Source organism: Gadus macrocephalus, chromosome 10 (genome assembly GCF_031168955.1).
Source record: "Gadus macrocephalus chromosome 10, ASM3116895v1".
Lineage (NCBI taxonomy): Eukaryota > Metazoa > Chordata > Actinopteri > Gadiformes > Gadidae > Gadus > Gadus macrocephalus.
This window is the reverse complement of record NC_082391.1, coordinates 3,115,180-3,136,340: the sequence shown is the minus strand read 5'-3', so window position 1 is coordinate 3,136,340 and position 21,161 is coordinate 3,115,180. Positions and strand designations below refer to the sequence as shown.

General features: G+C 41.3%; 1 long non-coding RNA gene across 1 annotated transcript in view; it reads left to right on the top strand.

Annotated features, from left to right (window-relative positions):
• Positions 1–3,378, top strand: part of LOC132465455 (uncharacterized) — a 6,242-nt gene extending 2,864 nt beyond the window's left edge. Inside the window, exons 1-2 of the long non-coding RNA XR_009527589.1 lie at positions 1–1,785; positions 2,187–3,378. The exon at positions 1–1,785 is cut by the window's left edge and continues 2,864 nt beyond it. This is a non-coding gene — a long non-coding RNA (uncharacterized LOC132465455). The remainder of the gene's footprint in view (positions 1,786–2,186) is intronic.
• The last annotated feature ends 17,783 nt before the right edge of the window (positions 3,379–21,161 follow it).

The window sequence follows — 21,161 nt, the reverse complement described above, 5'->3', positions numbered from 1 at the left end:
GTTCCGTTTGTTTACCAGCTGTTGATGATACAATATGAATATAGGAGGATATGATCAAACTAACTATTAGAATAACGATTATTTCCAACATGTCAACATGAGACTCACTTGCCCCTGCCTCAACCCGTCCGTCATCCTCCATTTCAGAATTGTATTCGTAGCAATGTGTGCGAAACCAGTGCATCAAAAAAATGGCTGACTTGAGCAAAACACAAAAGACGCTAAAGCCTAAATGCAGGTTTGCAGGAAGAGCCCTTTGTTTCATAACGCCACTTCATCAGGTACATGTATTCACTATAAAACAATCAATCATCTAACGATGAGCACATTATGTTCACTAGTTTCTTTTTTTCTTCAAACATAATTAAAAGACAAGAGTCCCCTGATGGTGCAGTGATGTTGAGACGACGACGGTGCTTATAGACGATGTCTTCCCCTCTTTAAAAGAAGGGAGGTGCCGAGACGGGCCCCGGAGCGAGTCACTGAGGCGTGGGCCATGCAGCTGCAGCGAGTCGCTCACTCTCCGAGATGAACCCACTCCTACTAACACAAGCACTTTTTTTATCTCCTGGAGGGATTTGGGTAAGCACAAATTAGCCGACTTGCACGGCCAGGACAATAAAAATCAGCCGGAAAAAAAATGCTTCTTTCCTCAATCTTGCTCGCCTCATTCTATTGAATAACAATTGTTTCATTTACATTTCTATTTCATCCCTGCCAGTTCTGCACCAATCATCCATACCCTCTTAATTCTTAATATTGTATAATTCATTTATCGCTTTACTTTGCCAATTCAGGTGTCCCTGTCTAAATAAATAACCATTTTCTTTGCTGTCCCTTAACTCATTACCCACCCTGTTCCAGTTAGATCTCCCAGGGGATTTCTCCATCAATATCCCCCTGTCGTTCCAGCGGCTCTGCAGCTCTTTGTGTTGGACCTCCACTGCCCTTTACCCGCCGTACGCCCTCAATGTGACGAACGAGGAATCAGCACCTTCCTCCACCTCTATCTCTCCCCGCTGCCATGTCACACGTGACATTCACGCTGGCTTTGAAAGTGCCGACACTTTCAAAGCCTTTTTTTTCTCTCTTCTCTTCCTATTTCAGTTTCCGTCCTCATTCATTGCTCGCTTGCTTGCTCACACCAACACTCTCCGCGTCACACCTTTCTCTCTACACTGATGTTCGTCAGACGCTTCTGTACTCCTGCCCTGCCTTTCTTTTCAACACAAGCCATTTCTTTTCATTTACTTTTCAATACATCGTCTGCTGAGTGTGCAGAAATTAAGGCCTTCACATTTATTTGGACTATCATTGTGTGGCTGATCATTAGCACGTGTACACCCACTGGTGCACGCACACACCCATACATGCAAGGGAAACCATGGAGAAAAGTAGAACTGTTCACACATACACACGCTCGCACACACACACGTTGTCCTTTCCAGAAGGTTATCAGATGGGTGTTTAACAAGCCAGGGGTCACACTGAAATGGCCCAATTACAGAAGATGTCAGATAGCTGTGCTCTCTTATGGAAGAAGGAATAAAATGTGTTTTTTCTCATGCAATATGAATCCATGCGATGAAACCAGCGGCAACGAAGAGAATGCATTCACCAGGGGATGGTTGTGGTGTGTGTTTGATTGCATCAGTGAACATGCCTCTCCAAGGGAGACTTCATCAACGCTGGCATACTTTACATTCCGTCCATCTGTTGGACGTCTAACGAATACTCCTTATCAGTGTTTCAAGGCTTCATTCCTCCAGGGCAGGCCTAGGTTTTGTTTGGGGCTGCTTTCGTCCCCACTCACACCCATCCAATGGAGCATGTTGAGGCCTTTGCCGCTGGGTGGTGTCCAAAAAATTAAAACGAGACATGTTATTAATATCAATGTTTGGGAACTGAAAAGGCACTGCTGAGTCCAAACAACTATCTCAAATCTGTGTCTGGCATGTCTTTAGTCATGCTATTATTGTACTTCAAGATTGTATAGATAAATATGTGTATATATATATATATATATATATATATATATATATACATATATATATATATATATATATATATATATATACATATGTGTTGTATATTTTTGATTGTATATGAGACTGTATGTTAATTAAACATTACATTTGTGGCAAATAGTTATATGTTAATGTTTAATTAAATCTATGTTTGGATAGGAATACTGATGTTAAGAATTATATAGATATTTTAAGCTAATAAATTCACTTTTTCACAAGCAAGAATGCAATGTCCTCATAATATAAAAAATTTGACATAAGATTTATTTACATTTTTGGAAGCCTTGACAGTCTGCAAGCTGAGGAAAGATTGTGTGGATGCCAGTGATGTTGGGGAATTCTCTGAGGCTACTAATGGGTTGACTGAATGTCTATGGCATTTGTTTTGAAATGTGAATATACCGTATTCTCCCTAATGGGAAATACACTGTACATATTCCCGAAAATATGCCAGATACATTAAGATGCATCAGTCCGCTTTCAAACTCTCAATGCACCCGTGAACCCACTTGCAAACCATCTTCCTCGTCCGTAATTATCTATATTTTGCCCAAGCATTAATCTGTGAAGCGTGACAGCAACATTGTTTTTGGAAAGAATAAGTTCAGTTGAACGAAAAAAATACTCGTTATGTATCTGAGGGCGATAAAACAAGGCATTACAATGTTGAACTAGTCCATACTGTTACCAGATTCCAGCTGCTTTCGACGTGTCTCTAGGGGTTGCCACTATCAACAAAGCTGCAATTTCACAAACCCCAAATTCCCCTTTCGACAACCATGCGACCAAGACCACAAATCAAAAGCACACACACACACATGCAGGAACGAGATGAAGGCTGTTCAAAAGGACAACCCGCTTCATTACAAACATGGGAACAATTCCGTTCTGTCTAATTGTAATCCAGGCATTTTTTTGAAGAGCATTATGTATTCCCGTGGGCGGTCTGAGACAAGAAAAGCAATTTCCACAGCTGTCTGGATGATAAGAGGTACACACTCTGTAAAGCCGTGCATTTCATCTGTGGACTGGCTGACAACAGGGAACATCATTCTCACCAGGAACCCCCTTGTACACACGAGTTGACAAAGTGGTTGACTTAGTTCTGCGCCTGCCCCCCTTTTTTCTTATTTTAATGTCTTGCAGAAATGTCTATGGAGGAACAGTTTAAGGCACCATGGAGGAGGAAAGAAAATAAAGCATCTGTGTCAATTATTAAATATTGCCTTTTGTCTTGGGGATGAATAGTCACAGGGTGGTACCAGTGGGCACGACTCGTAGGCAGTCTATAAGAGTGTACCATTCATTAAGCAAAATCACGATTTGATTTCAATAAAAAAAATAACATTTGTGTACATATATCGGTTTCATTTTGTATTGTCATTCACATCTGAGCAATGGCAAAGAGTGGAACTGGGCCTCGGTTTAAAGTTGGAAAATTACGAATTAATGAATGTATTGTAATGGCGTTTACAAATCCGAATGCCATCAAGATTTGTTTACATTATTTTATATTCTGTTTCTTGTTTACTCCGATATTTCTGAAATATCATTCCTATATTTACTTCACACAAAATGCGTATGTTGCTCTGCTAATCAAACAGAAACAACATTGATGATCTTTTTTTAACAACAGGATTCAACTTGCTTTCGTCCGGGTGTTGCCAAACATGGTCATAGAGACAGTATACACATTAGATGACAAGGTTTGAACCAAACCTCAAGAAATGCTCACCAATAACTTTGAATGTCCCTTCACATCCGTGGGAGTGTGTGTGGCCCCGTCTGTTTGGCTGGCTGGGCTGGGTGTAGTTGCACAACCTTTGCACTTTGAGTAATCAGTGTGCACAGGTTAAACTAGCCATCTCCCCTCACACCCTGGGAGTTATTCTAGATGGCAACAGGAAACACCTGCCATGTATAATTCACTGCAAACTTTACAATAAACCGGATTCAACACCACCACCTTGCATCCATTGTCTTGAGGGGCCCAGAAAATACACCTAGGGTGGTGATGTTGGCAACTGAGCCAGGTGAGGCTGCATAAACCAGCCATCATGCACCCACACTCCGGCAACATCAAATAAATGTTTCCATACAAACGGCATTACAATGATTTATATATATATATATAGCCCATGCACAATCTACAATTATTTAGGTGCCCTGAATAAAGGTTAAACAGGGATGTCTAGGGTTGGAAGTCAGTCACCTGCCAGGCAGTAATTTGATTTCCTGAAGGAACCTATCATGTTCTGCGGTTCTAATGACAAAACACTCTGAGTGCAGTTCACATCTCTTATGCTTGATGGATTATGTGATGCTGAGCATCATCTCTAATCAGTTTAGGTAGTTTGGCTCCCCCAAGATAACTTTGCTCCATTGCTGCCAAACATTGAAGCAACAGTGTTCTGGGAATACCGGGCAATAGAGGATTAAGCGCTTGACATCCCTCATGCAGAAAATAAGGTTTGCCCAAATCATAACAACAAAACCACATAACTGAATAATTGCAGATAGATTTACGAGAAAACAAAGGCGCAAACAGACTTTATTTGCAACATTCACAAACACAAACATTGTCTGTGATTAGTCAGAAGCCTACAAAAACGTAAAAAAATTTGACCTATGGTGCCAACTTAAGACATTGTCATCTACTGCTTTTGGAGCATATTTGTCCATCAATTCGAGATTCCAGGTTTCAACAAGGCAGTTAATAAATGACATCACATCCCCTGCAGTCCTCTTCACATCCCTCAACCGATCCTCCCTTTCTCTCTCTCCGCAACCTACAGCTGAACTCAGGGCTCGGTGTTAGATCCTGAAGGGCAGGGCCAGGCGAAAGCACCACATTGGTAATTGTGCCCTGGGCAGGTGTTTCGGTTTGTGTTGCCATATGCGCTGCAAGCGCCTGTGGGCAGTGACTAAGGGTCTGGGAATGCTTAAAATAGAGCAGCATCACAACCCCCATCTGATCTAAGCAGAAGCCGGTGACTGCATTCAGATAACAGACGAGGTGGAGAAGAAGAAACAGGGTGAAAACTCCCAAGTGTGGAGATGCTGATACTTTTTTCCAATTCAATTTTTGCTGTTTGCATGCATTGGTGCCTCTACCCCCTTCACCCTTCTTTCAGAGTGTGCACCTGTTTCACTCTGATAAGGCTTTCCAGATCAGCTCTTTGACAACAACACCACGGCACCATGCACTGCTTGCCTACAACCTCCCCGCCCATACGTCGATTAGGTTTTGTTTGTTTGCACAATCCTTCCCACTATGGTAGTCGTAGCTTCCGGCATTGACCACTTAACAGGTTTTAGAAGTGATGGGGTATATGAAAGCCCCATGGGTCGCACTCTTATCTGATTTCTATTGCATGGCATTATTATTTAGCATGGAACCCAATCCGTTCCAGATACTGTTGTGAGAAGCCCAACTCAGGCTGTTTCAGCTACTTCAGTTTGTCTGGTATTAGATTGATAACGGTAGGAGTGTTCCTTACTGAAAACACATTTGGAATGAAAGAACATCATTTTTTATAGCAGTGCTACAGTGTTTAATGATAGCATGAATAAAACTAATTACATAATGAATCACGGTAAAAAACGAAAAGAGGACATGTGCTGCAAGATTGTTTTCATAAACACACTTGCTGGGAAGCCTCCCTAATGCTCATGGCTAATTACTATATCTGTCGATCCTGATCTTTCTAACACACTCTCCATCATCATGGACACATTAGAGACCTTTAGTGTTTCGATATGGAGTCAACAAAGATGAAGAAATAAATAATAAATGGAAAAGGACAGTTTTCTTTATGGTTGAATTTAGAATCATCAGTTCCGTTTGAAAGGAGTCAAACATGACTGTTGGACTTTAATGACCATAATTAAATGTGGCCTCATCATCAGGATCTCAGCGGCGTGTCATGAGCGATGAGGATGAGGATGATGATGAGGATGAGGACGACCACGGCGATGTTGTTAATAGCTAAGACGGCGAGGGCGGCGGGAAGGCTGCCGGTGATGGCTGACGTTAATGATCGGGGCAGTCACAGTCTCCTCTAGCACAACGTCAAAACAAGAAGAACACAGCCCCTGTCAGGTCCAGCACCTCCAGCAAATCCATTTAGGAACCATCATCACTCTCTGAATTTAAAAATAGGAAACATTTTAGGCATCGACGTGCTCGCACCAATGGGGCTATAAACCATAACCTCAGTGTTTCAGGTGTTTTATTGTGGCCTCTTGAGACCCTTATGATATTCAAGAGAGCAGAGTAAAGCCATGCTCTCTTTGCTCTTGTCAAGAGCAAAGAGTAAATCAAAAGCATGTTCTAATTTGGCTTCCATTTTGAGTTGATTTCATCTTTTAACGTCTGTATTCAGTCTACTATGGAAAGAAAGGGTTGGATTTTTAAGGAAACCGCTGTTTTATATTTGGCAGACGGTGTTCACCCTGACCTGAAGCCACTCCCCCGAGCGCTGATTGGTCTGTTCATGAACCTTTTAGGAAAAGGCCTCCAACAGGATTGCAGAGAGAAAGATGATCAACTATCTAGGTCTCACGATGGTCTCACAAGGCTAGAGTGTGGCATATAAATAACTGAGTGGCATCTAGTGCACTAAAATATACGAACACACCCATCATATCATTATTAGCATTGGCTTCATCAGCATGATTTCTTTTTGATGTATTTTCTTCCTGAATCCTGTCTTCCTGAGCAACACTACCACAATGATTGCAGGGCGTCGTGGAGGCTTGCCCATGTCATCAAATCACTAGCTTGAAAGGCTGGCTCCCCCTCTTACCCCCCCCCCCACCGCCACCCCCAGCCCCCACTGCCTTTATGTTGCCATGTTGTGTGTGAGTTTGCATCTTTCCAAATTGCGGACTGCGCAGAGACAGCATTCAAAGGAGGAGGGAGATGTGTCATCATGTAATTCTACCGGGGGAGGCAAAAAGAAGAAGAAAGAAGCAGCAGCAGCAGCCGGTTTCTCCTATTCCTCCCTAAAGCACACATTAACTCCAGCGTGGTTTACCTCCATGGGTCGGTGGCAGATCTCACCGAGGGGGCAAAGACAGAAACCCACTTCCAAGCAGAAACCCATCGGGGGCAGCGCATTGACTTTGAAGACTCCTGCAAAGTCACAACCGCCCTGAATCTCAGGAGATGGAGGGAGAGAGCAGGGGAGACATCCCGGTAATATGTTAAGACCTGATGAATGGGATGGAAAAATATATTCACTATTCGTTAGTTAGTAAATAATGACGAATGAACGTTTATTCGATCAGCTATTCATGATGGGTTTACAATCATCATCTGCCAACAAAAATACTAAAGGTTTTTCTGTGCTTTGCTGTATTTATTGAAAAAGTGTGGGAAGATTAAACATGGCCTGGCCCACACAGCAGCTTGTGCGATGTCCGCCTGTCTTCAATGGATGAATAAGGGTTATTCACTGAAAGGAGCTAACGGGTTGAAGGAAAGTCAATTGCAACAGCCCATTTGCATGGCAAACATTCTAAATGCCAACCTCAGCTCGTAAAATACATCATAGAGATAATGCTGGTTCCTGGAAGAGAACAAGGGAGGGAGGTTGACTTTTGATCTTTTTATTTTAAAAATTTACATTAAACACGATGGGCACACTTATTTCACAATTTAAATGAGCACAAATGATTCACACACTCATCACCACACACTCCTCTCCCTCTCTAAATCCACTCCCGCACATGCGTTTTGCCAACACACATACAGAAAAATAGATATTACACCACAGAAAACTGTATCAAATAAAACCCGAAAGATCACATGAAATAGAAACTAGCAATGAATTTGTCCGTCAATAGTGACTAAAGATGCAAAGAATACTTTAAAAGTGCTACATCCCTACACCCTATATTATATATTCACATTTAGTTTAATTAATTAGCCTATAATACCCTGCATGTGATTAGCCTATAATAAGTAACTGTTGTACTAATACCCACCAAGCCCTGCCCTTTAACATAAGCAGGTTTATTCGCTCTAAGCTTGCTTTTCATAGTCAACCCCACAGCTAATTGAGCGCACAGATATTAAGTAGAGCCAATTTTCCAAAATACCAAAAAAGCCACAAAATGTCCAGCTGTTGCCCAGCTATGTTGAACAATGGACAGGGCAAATAGCTCTGGATCTATTCTTGCTTGAGTTGTGGATTTATTGCTTAGACCGCCTCAACTCTGCCGCTTCAGACATTGATAGGCTCGGACATGTTATCAGAAGCTTGTGAATCACTGTGTGTGACAACTTGTCAGATTAGAAATGCTCTATTAAGAACACGAGTTATATTCCATTAACATGTTAGAAGAAACCTGAGGTGTTTGGCCTCCACCACTGACAGATGATATTGTTTACTCAATATCGTCAAGGCTTGGGAGTGTCTGAAGTCAGCATCTTCCTCTTTCTGATTTCAGCCGTCACTGATTCCCCCCGTCACTGACAACAGACAAAGATCAACAATGCACTATCCTCCATAGCCTTGTTATTAAAGCAATGCATCATTGACGTTACCTAGGAAAACCTCACCTCTGATAGCCTCATAGTCCCCCTGAATTTCACATTTGGTTTCGCTTCATAATTAAGTCAGAAGTTACTTACATATTTACTTTTACTAGAGAATGTGAAGGATTGCTTCCTTTTAATCCAATCCCTTAACTCGCTGTTATTTCTGGATGTTTTTAATAGCTTCAATAGCAGAATCCATAGACTGAAAAAGTGATCCATGCTTTTATTTCAAATAGACTACACTATTGCAATGTGCTTTTTGCTGGCCTTCCGAATAGATCTATAGAGAGACTTCAGCTCATACAGAACTCTGCTGCTAGGCGTATAACGGAAACTAAGAGAAGAGCATACCACCCCCGTTTTTGCTGCACTGCACTGGCTCCCAGTATCAAGTAGGATTGCCTTCAAAGTCCTTCTTTAGAAATGAATGCGCATGTCCTCCACTGCTGGAAAAAGACGATAGTCAATTTGGTGATGCGGCTTTTGACAATCAAGCTCTGGAATTGCTTCGCTCGAGAAATCAAGGATGCATCTTTAAGCGCCACCTAAAACCTACCGGATCCATTTAGCCTTTAACTAGCACTATGCTGATTCAAACGTCTTTTGAATTCAAATTTCATTCTCTATTTTATCTAAAATTTATCTTGCCGTTTTTTATGGTATGAATCACTTGAATGTATCTCTTAAATCGTTTGGTCTATTCATTGTTGTTGTTGCAGTTTCTAATGCATTATGTTCAGTATTGTACATTACCTTGAGCGACATTTTATGAATGAAACAATACAATATAAATAAACTCCATTCTCATTCTAAATATAGCTTAAAGGCAGAATCCCAAGGTTTTTCTACGGGAGTTGTTTGGTTGTTTTCTGTTGCTCACTTGACACAGATGAGAACATTTTGCAAAATAAGAACCAGGCCGGCCACACCTCTGCCACTCCATCAACCCTGTTGGTATCACAAAGATTAGCCCAACTAGTTCCCCAATGTATTACTTCTACCAACAGCATATTCAAGAAAGTGGTCCTCATGTGCTAGGATCAGGTGTCTAACTGTATCAGACCCTATTGTTGGCCTGACCATGATCCTGGAACTGCTTCCACCTGAATCTGTGATTCAGAAGTCTCTAATTCTTTTTACAGTACAACTTCTGCGGAGAGACGGCACCGAGCCAAGGCCATAAACTTTTTTAACTATGTCTTCCCACTGAGAAAGTTTACTTGTGCTGTCGAGTTTGTGTTTGCTGTTAGCCAATTAAATGCTTACAGGTCTCTGCTTTCAGTGACATGATTGGTGGAAAAAATGAATTGAAAGAAAGTGAACTCCCCCTTATGAGGGGCCGTCTGGGACAGAATTCATGCTTGGTCTTACACACACTATTATACTCTCTCACATACACTATTATACTCTCTCACATACACTACTACTCTCTCTCGCATACACTACTATACTCTCTTACACACACTACTATACTCTCTTACATACACTACTATACTCTCTTACATACACTACTATACCCTCTCACATACACTACTATTCTCTCTCACATACACTGCTATACTCGCTCACATACACGACTATACACTCTCATACTTACATGTAAAAGGAGTTTAATAGTTTGAATGAAACGGAAGTGAGTTTGAATTAAACGGAAGTGAGTTTGAATGAAACGGAAATGAGTTTGAAATGTTCATAAGAGTCCGCAGAAATCGAATATCAATATTATTTTAGTGTAATTACATTGTGTATATGCACAAGCCATCTTATACAAAGCAGCCGAAAAATAGAAAACCGAAACGCTACTATGTTTTTTTTTTTAGAAAACTGCGATTCAGGGTTAGAATTCTGCTATTGTCGTCTGATTCATTGAATCCGCTGTGTTTGCCAGGGTCTCACGGTGACATAGAACCCTCCCACATGTCTGTAAGACCAATACTTCCTTGTTTACAAGCCTTACAAGCCAATGAGGCGATCACTATCAAAACGGTGCGTGTATACTTTGATTGACAGCTACACCAGCAGACAGCAAGGGTCGGGGATGTGGGTCCTAATAGCCAATGAATATACCTTTCTGACGATATCCAGCATGTCAAACAACGTCTCACGTGTGGTTGAGAAAACAAATGCGCAAGGGGTGTGCGTAAACTAGCAGGCTCTTCCCCAGAGTCGGAAGACCCTGAGACCCTGGCAAACGCAGCGGATTCAATGAATCAGACGAAAATAGCAGAATTCAAACCCTGAATCGCAGTTTTCTTAAAAAAAAACATAGTAGCGTTTCGTTTTTTTCTATTTTTCGGCTGCTTTGTATAAGATGGCTTGTGCATATACACAATGTAATTACACTAAAATAATATTGATATTCGATTTCTGCGGACTCTTATGAACATTTCAAACTCACTTCCGTTTCATTCAAACTCACTTCCGTTTCATTCATACTATTAAACTCCTTTTACATGTAAGTATGAGAGTGTATAGTCGTGTATGTGAGAGAGTATAGTAGTGTATGTGAGAGAGAATAGTAGTGTATGTGAGAGGGTATAGTAGTGTATGTAAGAGAGTATAGTAGTGTATGTAAGAGAGTATAGTGGTGTATGTAAGAGAGTATAGTAGTGTATGTGAGAGAGAGTAGTAGTGTATGTGAGAGAGAGTAGTAGTGTATGTGAGAGAGTATAATAGTGTATGTGAGAGAGTATAATAGTGTATGTGAGAGAGTATAATAGTGTATGTGAGAGAGTATAATAGTGTGTGTAAGACCAAGTATGAATTCTGTCCCAGACGGCCCCTCATACCCCCTCCCTCATTCAGTCATCTAAAGTCTGATACGTGTAACTTCTTCCACCTAAACCAATCACTAAGCGTTTGGTTGTGGATTTTAGAGCCAATCATCATAGAAGAGCAGAGAGCCCATGAAAGCCCGGTGACGTTTATGCCTCTCAACATAATCAGAAATAAAGCTGGCAGGACTTCAGCATCGAGACCCGTATCATAAAAATGAAAACAGGGAGAGACCTGAAAGTGGGCTCCAACAGAGTCACGGTGCAACTATCACCTGCTCTGACATTGCCATGTCATTGACGAAAATCCTCCGCACTCTGTGTTATCTGTTGGACGGCCTTCACATTCATTGAAAAGACACAGACTTCAGAGGGGATGGCCTCACTACGCCAGAGCTACACTGTGAACTACAGTGCCTAGATATGCAGCCCCTCAACTCATATATTCACTGTCTAACGCACTACAGACATGTTGTGCTCCGTCTTTGGTCGATGTCAAATTAGGCCGAGAACTAGTGGTAGGGTTAGTTTCTGCTTTTTCATTCATTTCGTGTGTGTAAGAAATAACATTGCATGACAATCTTGTAGAAACCGTTTCTGTTTTCCCTGGGGAATAACAACTTCCAATACATTGGAGTCATCGTTGCCATCATTGAAGTCAAGGCCAGTTTGTTCCGATATAGGTAGTATCGTTTTCCCAGCAGGTGTCTGTGTTGTCTAGACCTCAACCGCGAAAGCAATTTCTAAGTAAGTGGTTCTTCCGTGTGGCTGCAACATTGTTTTTCTATTTAAACTCTTTAAATTGAACGACGAGGTAACAGAGATGACTTCAGAGTTCAGAGTAAACATATACAATAAGATACGTAATGATAAGATGAAACTTAAATGGATATCAGTGTCTCTGATTAAATACAATGGCGGTTTCTGTTGTTTGGATTAAGTAGGGATTATCTGAGCCAATCAGAGACTACCTTGAGCCTCATAGACGAGCTGCCAAGTCTTCAGAAAACCTTGTAGAGAAATTTGAGGGAGGGTGGGGCACAAATTTCTTTGGGCAACGTTGGGGTTCGCAAACGCTGAATACATGTATTTGTTGATTTGGTAAGTAAAGGAACCTGAACATTAACATCCATTTTCCAAATTGCATTACTTCTAATTCTTTCCCAAATCATAAAAAAAGAACATAAAAAAATAAAACAGTTTTGGCCACCAGAGGGCCAGTTGATCTGTTGGTCTATTGCAGGGGTCACCAACCTTTTTTAACCTGAGAGCTACTTCATGGGCACTGAATCATACGAAGGGCATCCACTTCTATACACTCTTCTGAAATAACAAATTTTCTCAGTTTGCCTTTAGTTATATATTACTATTGATGATTAATGATAATCATCTATGTGAAGAGTTAATGTTAATGATTTCTCACAATAATTATCAACAATGACTTAACAAAGGTGGGAAAGAGTTGTTCAAGAATGAGTAGTGCTATTTTTTAGAACAGGCCTGTGGGCACCTCATGTGGTCCTTGCGGGCGCCATGGCACTGTGTTGGTGACCCCCCCCCCCCCCCCCCACCCTATATGAAGAGGGTCATCTAAGTCAGTCTGATGCTCAATGCGTGAGAGTTGGCGGCTGATGAGAGAGTGAGGGGCTGTGGAAGTAATGATCCTCGATTCTTCATGTTAACCAATAGTAAAAAAAATATCTGATGATAGTGAGTTCAATTTAAATTGCTTTGCTGTTTGCATGCATTTGTATGATTAGGTGCTTCTTTTCTGAGTCATACACAGCCTAGGGGGAAGGTTGTCATGGGCTTAAATTGACCAAAACTTTGAATTAACCATGTCGGAAGTAGTAAAGATAGAACTTATGAAGGTATTCACACTGACGTACTCTGACTTCGCTTTGCGCATATTAACCTCTTTCCTTAAACATAATAGTAAATAGCATTTTCAATGTATCCTGCTTCGATAATATTGCATATAAAGCAAAAGAGGATATTATAACTGTCACTCGTCACTCATGCTTCAAAAGTATTGTATGATTTGTATGCGGGAAAGCAAGAAAGTAAATTACCAGTAGAATTATTGTTTTACTGGCCAAATCATTCTTCAGTTGAAGAGGATGGTACCTGGATGACAAATAACTAATAAAAAGTAAGATAAACAATAGACCACTGATTCCACTGTGTCTGAATGTGTGCAGGCAGGTTTTAATGAATGGAAGATACTGATCATGAATAATTTACCTGCCTGTTTATTTCCCTTGTGTCTCACTCTTTCTTAGATGTGTTAAATAAACATAATGAAATGACGTTTTTCATTTTTTTGTCCCTGGATATATTGTGGAATGGTTTTCATCAAGTTACCCTTTTAAATTATAGCAGGAACAAAAATGGAAATGTCATCTAGTCTCTGAAAAAAGCCTTCAGCCGTAAATGAAATGCCGACATTTATTGGACACAGGAAAGCGTAAAACAATGGGAGAACCCGAAGATGTCGAGCAGTAATAGGGAATGCATGTCCCATCGGCAGCAGTAGACCTCAAACGGAATTCATCTTGAACTTTGTTGCCCTTTGCTTTTCAACTTGATTTGACTACCAAATATAAATGAATCGATTTATTTCTGACATATGTAGATGTGATCTCAAATTATCTTGTAAATAGTTTTTTATCAAGTCTATTTTCAGCACTGGTCAAACTGTTGTTGTTCATGAAAGCTAACACGGGTGAGTATATGTGTGTAAGATTGAGTATATTCAAATGGCCTGAAGCTCTGCCCATGGTTTTGTACACTTTTCACAGCCCCCCTAACCACAACCACAGGGTAATCCCCCGGCCCGCCACATAATAATAATAATAATACATTTCATTTAGAGGCGCCTTTCAAGACACCCAAGGTCACCTAGTCACCCAATCACATGGGGTGCAAATGACCTTTGCCCTTGGGTGCAAGACCCCCATTAACACCCGCGAATAGTCAAGGATGAGAAGGGATCTTATACAGTTTGAATTGGTCTCTTGAACCTCTCTGAGCAACGTGTCCTGTTCAACTCATTTTCTTCTTGACTTAAATCTGTCCCCCAGTTTCAACATTCAGTGCAAAATGTATGCTTTTTAAGCAACTTTCACTCACTCCTGCAAAAACAACAAATATATTGTGAACAAAAGCTGCTGCAAAATCTTCTTCTTTTTTTTTGCAACAATCCCGAACAACAGAGGGCTGTTTCCATAGACCCATTCCCTCTGACAAAACTCTGTTAGGGTAAAACCCTCCGCTTACAGTCTCTCTGGAACACGGCCCGCCGAGTGTTGCTGACAACCAAGAAACTGCTGGGAGGCCTCCACAGGAACAGATGCCAGAGAGCAACTCTCGCAGCTCGCAGCTCAACCTGCGGTCTGCTGAGCTGCACCTGATGGATGGCAGCCATTCTCCTGCTGGATGACCTGCCGGATGACCCCCACACCCCAGGAAGCCCAACACTGACACATATGGTGATGACTCCATCGAGTGCATGTCCTACATCAGGGATGTGGGAATGGTCTGAACCACCTTCAGACTTCTCTTTTCACACCTGAAGAAGCCACGGTAAGATGACTGGTGTGTAATCAAACCAGTTTTCATCTCTTTGTTTGAGTTAGCAGTTCCAGGTGACAATAAAGAAGTACAGACACGACTCAGTTCAAATAATTCTTGTGCAGGTGGAGTAATTCCCTTTCATTAAGTTCACATTCACCTTTAGGTGAAATTCAAAATAAATATTTTATTTTCAACTTCTCCTGATTTTCGTTTTTGTTGAATAAATTTGGCCCAAGGCCACTCTAGCAGATCTCAGATACTCCTTTATTGGATCTACAAATATGCCTGAGTCATAATTTAGCAAACAGTAATTGCATTTAAACTCTGTTCAAGTAATCTAGTTCTACACCAAGGTTCTCATCTGTAGACTATTCTACAATTACATTCAATCAAAGTGTTAATGAAGGACTACAGCTGCACATATCTGAATAATTAATGTTGAACTATTTTGGATTTTACTCCCAATTATCAGCCTCATATTATCCTGAAAATGGCCTGCAACCTTATTTTTCTTACGATGAGGTATAGAAAATCAATCATATTTAGATCCTGCATCTGATACCAGTTGAACTAATTGAAAGCAAACTCTATTGTTTAGTTCAATCTGAACACGTGCACTTAAATTAATTTTATTCATAACCAAAAAGGAAATTGAAGGATGTAATGACATGTGCAGAGCTCCACGGAAACATCAAGGGTGAAGGAAGCAAAACATATATAGGCGACCTCAATATAGTCAAATCAACACACTGCCATTCAGTCAGCCCGTCTAATTCATCATTTCCTCCATGGAATTGGAACTCGGAGTGCGAAAGCGCCTCGAGTCGGAGTGCGTGGTGCCATGGATGATTCCGGGTGGTTGAACACCAGATTGACGGGGGCTAGCTTAGCGAGGTCTGATTGGTAGTAGCGAGATGGAGCAGGCAGGTTTAGCGTGGAGCGATAAGATAGTCTAGGCTTGGGAGCCAAGCGATTTGAGATAGAGTGCTTTCAATTGAATATGACGTTATACAGCAATACGAGACCCAGTTAATTCATAATCAATAGATTAAATGTGGTCGGGTGACCATGGAAGAGGTTTATGCATGAGAGAAAAGTGAGAAAGGGCGACGGGAATGTGAAATAGACCGGATAAAAGCAGGGAGAGGTTGAGAGAGGATATAAAAAGAGATTGTTAAAGAGACAGAAGAGATATGAAAACCAAGGAGATGCATGATATATCTTCCTGTCCCTTATATTCACTGGGTCTGACCCTTTACTCTTTCTTCTAAAACGGTTTCTGCGCACCCACATTCTCATGTGTGTGTTTATTTAATGTGTTGTTGGGTGTTTGTGAGTGACATGTGACAGTCGGTGTCCCACATGTCGTTCTGGAGCATGTGAGGGAGCATAGTCTAAGACCAGACGTCTGCTTAGAATAGTCTCGGACTAACATCTATGGCAGACATCTGGAAGAGGAACAGCAGGCCAGAATAAAAAAAACCTGAGGAGGTGCATCAGACACAGTGTTTAATCTGAATCTGAATGTAGGACATCAGGGGAATGTGGAAAGGGGGCAGAGAGGGAGAGAGTGCAAAACTAATAGTGAGGGAGAGTTGGACCATATCACTGTGACTTGAGGAGATAAAGAGCAAAACTGAGGTAGGGAGAGAGACAGTGAGGATGAGAGTGCAGATATTAGGGCATTTATTGTGACTCATGGAGGGAGCGAGCTGTCTGTTTGACTTAGTGTTAACTCATCTGCTAATGCGCCGCAAGGTCCCTGGCTGTCTGTGCACATGCACGTACACACATGAATGCACACACATGCACGCAAACATGCGTGTGTGTGTGTGTGTTTGTGTTTTTCTCGTTTTCGTCCAGGCTCTTGTACTTGCGTATTTGCACTCTTACTTTCAGGCGAGCTTGTGTACATTCAAACACTGTCACTGTGTTATCTTGAATATTGTCCACACTAGAATTATAAAATCAATATGATGACCATGATAACCAAATGGCCAAACCTAGGTTTAGGTTAATGCAGGGAATATGACGAGATTGCACTTTTTGATGTGCATGTGTGGAAGAAACAATTGGCATTTTCTTTCTCTGGGCAAATCAGGTGTCATTTTCCACTCACTTCAACTTTACTCAAGATCAGATGTGGCTTTTGATATATATATATATATATATATATATATATATATATATATACTTTATTACTCCTAGACGGAGAATTAGAGTATTGAGTCATTTTAAAGAAGGATAGATACCCGATGAGTTGAAGGACAAACACATGGTAGTTACTGTGGTGGAAATGTGCCATATATTATTCAGCACTTTTATATATAGATTGGCATCACATTAGTATCAGTATCATATTATGCAGACTGGCACTAAAAACGTCATCACTTACAGTAACTGCACCTAGAGTGAGTAATGCTTTTAAAGACTGGGGTTGGGCAGGAGGCAATGTTGCAGCTTCTGCACTTTCCTTTCTGCCACATCTGCCAATAGGCATGTTACTTAAGCATGTCACGTTACGAAGGGAGCAACCAAACATCTGATTGAGGGGAAAAGTCAGGAATTCGGGAAAGAAATAAGTTCTTATTTCTTCCCCTACTGGACTCCAATTCTTTAAGAGTTGTCCCAAAGAGGTTCTGCTTAATTCTGTTAACTCATAAGTTATTTATGAGACACATTGGTCCATTGAGAGACTACAGTGACGTGTCATTAAGGAGCGGGTAGGAGTTTGGCTACTTGGGTTACAGGACGGCTACAGGTAGGCTGGTGACATCATTGGGGATTGCAAATCATTGTTGACATGTGACAAAAACTAGAGCTAATGCCCTGCTTAACACACCCACTTGAATCATGTTTACCCAGACACCGTAGTCTGCCATCATGGAAAAGATGGCGTTGTTAGCAGGAAATGAACAAGGCCACAATCAAGTGTTTAATGACGCTTTAAATCCTGCCGGCATCTCGGAGAGAGGCTGGGAAAAATGACACCGGCACAGCACTTTAATACAGCCCCAGGTAATGAACGTGGCAAGTATCTAAGCATCACATAAGCATGTGTGCAGCATAAAGGAAGCATACTTAAGGCGTCGACCCCCCCCCCCCCCCCACCTCCAGCAGTAATATAATGTTTTCTTGTTTCCAATTTTGGCCCAAGGTCCCTCATTACTGCAGATAAGTTTAGGAAACATTGATGGTAGGATCATTTTGGAGGAAAATTCTTTACAGGAATCATGTCCCTTGTCCAATAACTTTCTGATAATCTCCTCCTATAACAAGAGAAGGGGAATCTTTCTGCTGATGTCGACTTATTTTGTTACCCAAAGCTCATCTCTAAAGCCGTTCCCGAAGAAACTCTTTACAATCTATATCTGTGTGTGTGGGGGTGTTGTGTGTGTTTGTGTGTGTGTATGTGTGTGTATGTGTGTGTAGGTTTGTGTGTGTGTGTGTGTGTGTGTGTGTGTGTGTGTGTGTGTGTGTGTGTGTGTGTGTGTGTGTGTGTGTGTGTGTGTGTCAGTGAACAGCTCTGATTGCCTTTAAATGGTTCAGCAAAACTGCCAAGGGGCCCCTGAGCAAGCCTCACCACCTTGTATGTTATAGTTGTTAGTTGCTCAATGTCTGGCATCCAGCGGGAAGCCAATAGATTGGACGTGTCTAGTATTGTTGTTATTTCTTCCTCACTCTCTTTCCACAGCGGTTAGCAATGCTGCATTATTTACTGGTGTCACAAAACACTTACATTTGCATATTTAGACACATCTGCTTTGCATATTTGCCAGTTTGCTCATTCTCTCCCTAGGCTGCTGGGTGGAGCCACAGTTGGTGTGGCTAACCAGCGACCTGTGACGCACGTCCAGAGCCGGAGCAGTGTTGACAGCTGAATACTTTGTTCAGTAGCTACACATTGTCCAAAACACCCAGAATTACTAACCCAGACAGTAACCGACACTTTCTTTCTTCTTTCTTTTTATTTATTATACAGGAAAGTATTAAAAGTAACAAAGTTACAATTTAAAACGGGCCTGTCTCAGTAAAATAGAGGGACGGACAATTGAAAGTACAAACTGTGTAAACTTTGACCTCCATTGAAAATATTTCTGCAGCACATATAACATGCAACAGGGACAAGGCACATCACACGTCACATTAACATACAACACATAACAGGGACATAGCACGTCAGACATCAGTAGGACAATCATATAGACAGCAGACTGAGCACAGACAGAGATCTATATAAGTCAGTGTTTGCAAGTGTATGTGGTGAGGACGAGTAACAGTTTATAAGCTTTATTGAACTGTGTGATGGATTGTAATACTCTAATGTGATGGGGAATGCCATTCCAGACTTTGGTGAAAGTATGGATGAAGGACCTCTGACCTTAGCCGTTATTGTATGCGGCTCACTTGGTGGAGGGCCATGGAGACAGATCTAGTGACTTGCACTTGGGGCATGTTATGTGTTGGTACACACATACACACATATTCAAAGAGGCTTGCATTGCCAATTTCTAAGTCTATTTCAGACCCATATTTGTGCATAGTACCCTTTTATGATACTAGGGCACAACAAAAGTTTTATTATTGACATATTTGGTTAAATGTGCCAGAGTAGCAATAAATTCTAAGCCCGGTAACTGCAGCCGTTTGTCAATAGTGGTGGGCTGGCAAAGCCCTTAGTGTACATTAAAGCCCATTATACTCCACTTCTACCAGACTCGCTAATGTATGCACACGCACGTGTGCACACACATACACACACACCCACACACAAAATACACCCCCACTGAAAAATAAAGTACACAAAACTGATACATACACAAAACAGAAACACACACACATAAACACGTTCAAACAAACGTACACACGGAACACACACACATACAAACACACCCTCGGTTGGGGCTCGCATGCCTCTGCTTGAGACTCCAGCACATTCACACCAGGAAACTGGCAAGCTGATCGATAGGTCAGTGAGTGATTGGCTGCTCCGTGGAGAACAAGGAGGGAGAGAGGGAAAAGGGAGAGCAATATGGCGGCTTCAGGGGGATTGTCAGAGATGGAGGGCTGAGACTTGAGGAAATATATCTTCTGGACTTGAAGAGAGGGGAGTGAGATGAGAAGTCTTTAAAGGCGGTCGGCAAAATAGAACAAGTGGATTGAGAGAGGTTTAGGAGAAGAGGGCGAGAAAGAGAAAATAGATCTAGTGTGTAGGTGCAGGGGGAGAGTAAAAAGAGATAAAGGGTGATACGCTGGACCTAGATGCCTGCAGACTCGTCGGTTTTTTGCTGTAAGCTGAAAAGTTGCCTACTCTGCTTCAGTAGCTAATCAATTTCAGGCTCCTTGCCTCATTCTGTAGAAAACAAGCCTTTCCTACTTTTTTTGCTGTGGATTTATTGACACCCTTGGATATTTTTAAAGAAGCTGTACCCAAAGTTATGTTCAGAATGTAGATGGTGCCTTTAGTTTTCATTTGGGAAGAGGAAGTCAATTCTCCCATTTTCTTCAAACTGAAGTCATGGTTCTATTTTCCATCAAGTGTGCCAGGTTAATTTGCATAGTCCATTAAACCTCCATACATTATCTTTACATTGTGTCATAAGAATGCAGGCTGTATGCGTATTTGAAGTTCAATCAATAATAAATGTGATTGTGCAGACGTAAAATGCGTAGGTGTGCGGGAATAAAGATGGAGATCCCCTCAACTATCAACAGCCATATACTGCCAGAGGGTGAACTTTCTCCCTGCTTGTTATAAATCCAAAGTATCTATAATTTAGTATATCAGCATTTTTCACATATAGGTCAAGTTGTCAAGAGTCTTCCCTGGTCCTTTTGCCTTTTGGATTTGCCCATAAGGTGCAACTATTGAGGAAAATCACCAACTGAAATCAGCTTACTGCAGGTTCATGTTTCTAAAATTGTTCTTGGTTGTGGTAAAAAATAAAGTAAATTCAAAATGTGCGTATTAAGTGAACGTTTACATTTACTAATTCAGCAGTACTCTTGTCCATCTTCTATCCAAAGCATGGAATCAAAATTGGAAGAGAAAGCAAAAGCGCTGGACAGCCTATAGTTAAAAGACACTACAGAATGAAAATCAGAGAACAAGGTCTTGTAAAGGCAGTCCAAAGTCCATATGTATATAACAGCTGCAGTACAGCTTAAAGGAGACATATTGTGGTGTTTTCCCAACAAGTAAACATAGTATTTGAGTTCCAGAAAACATGTTTTTGA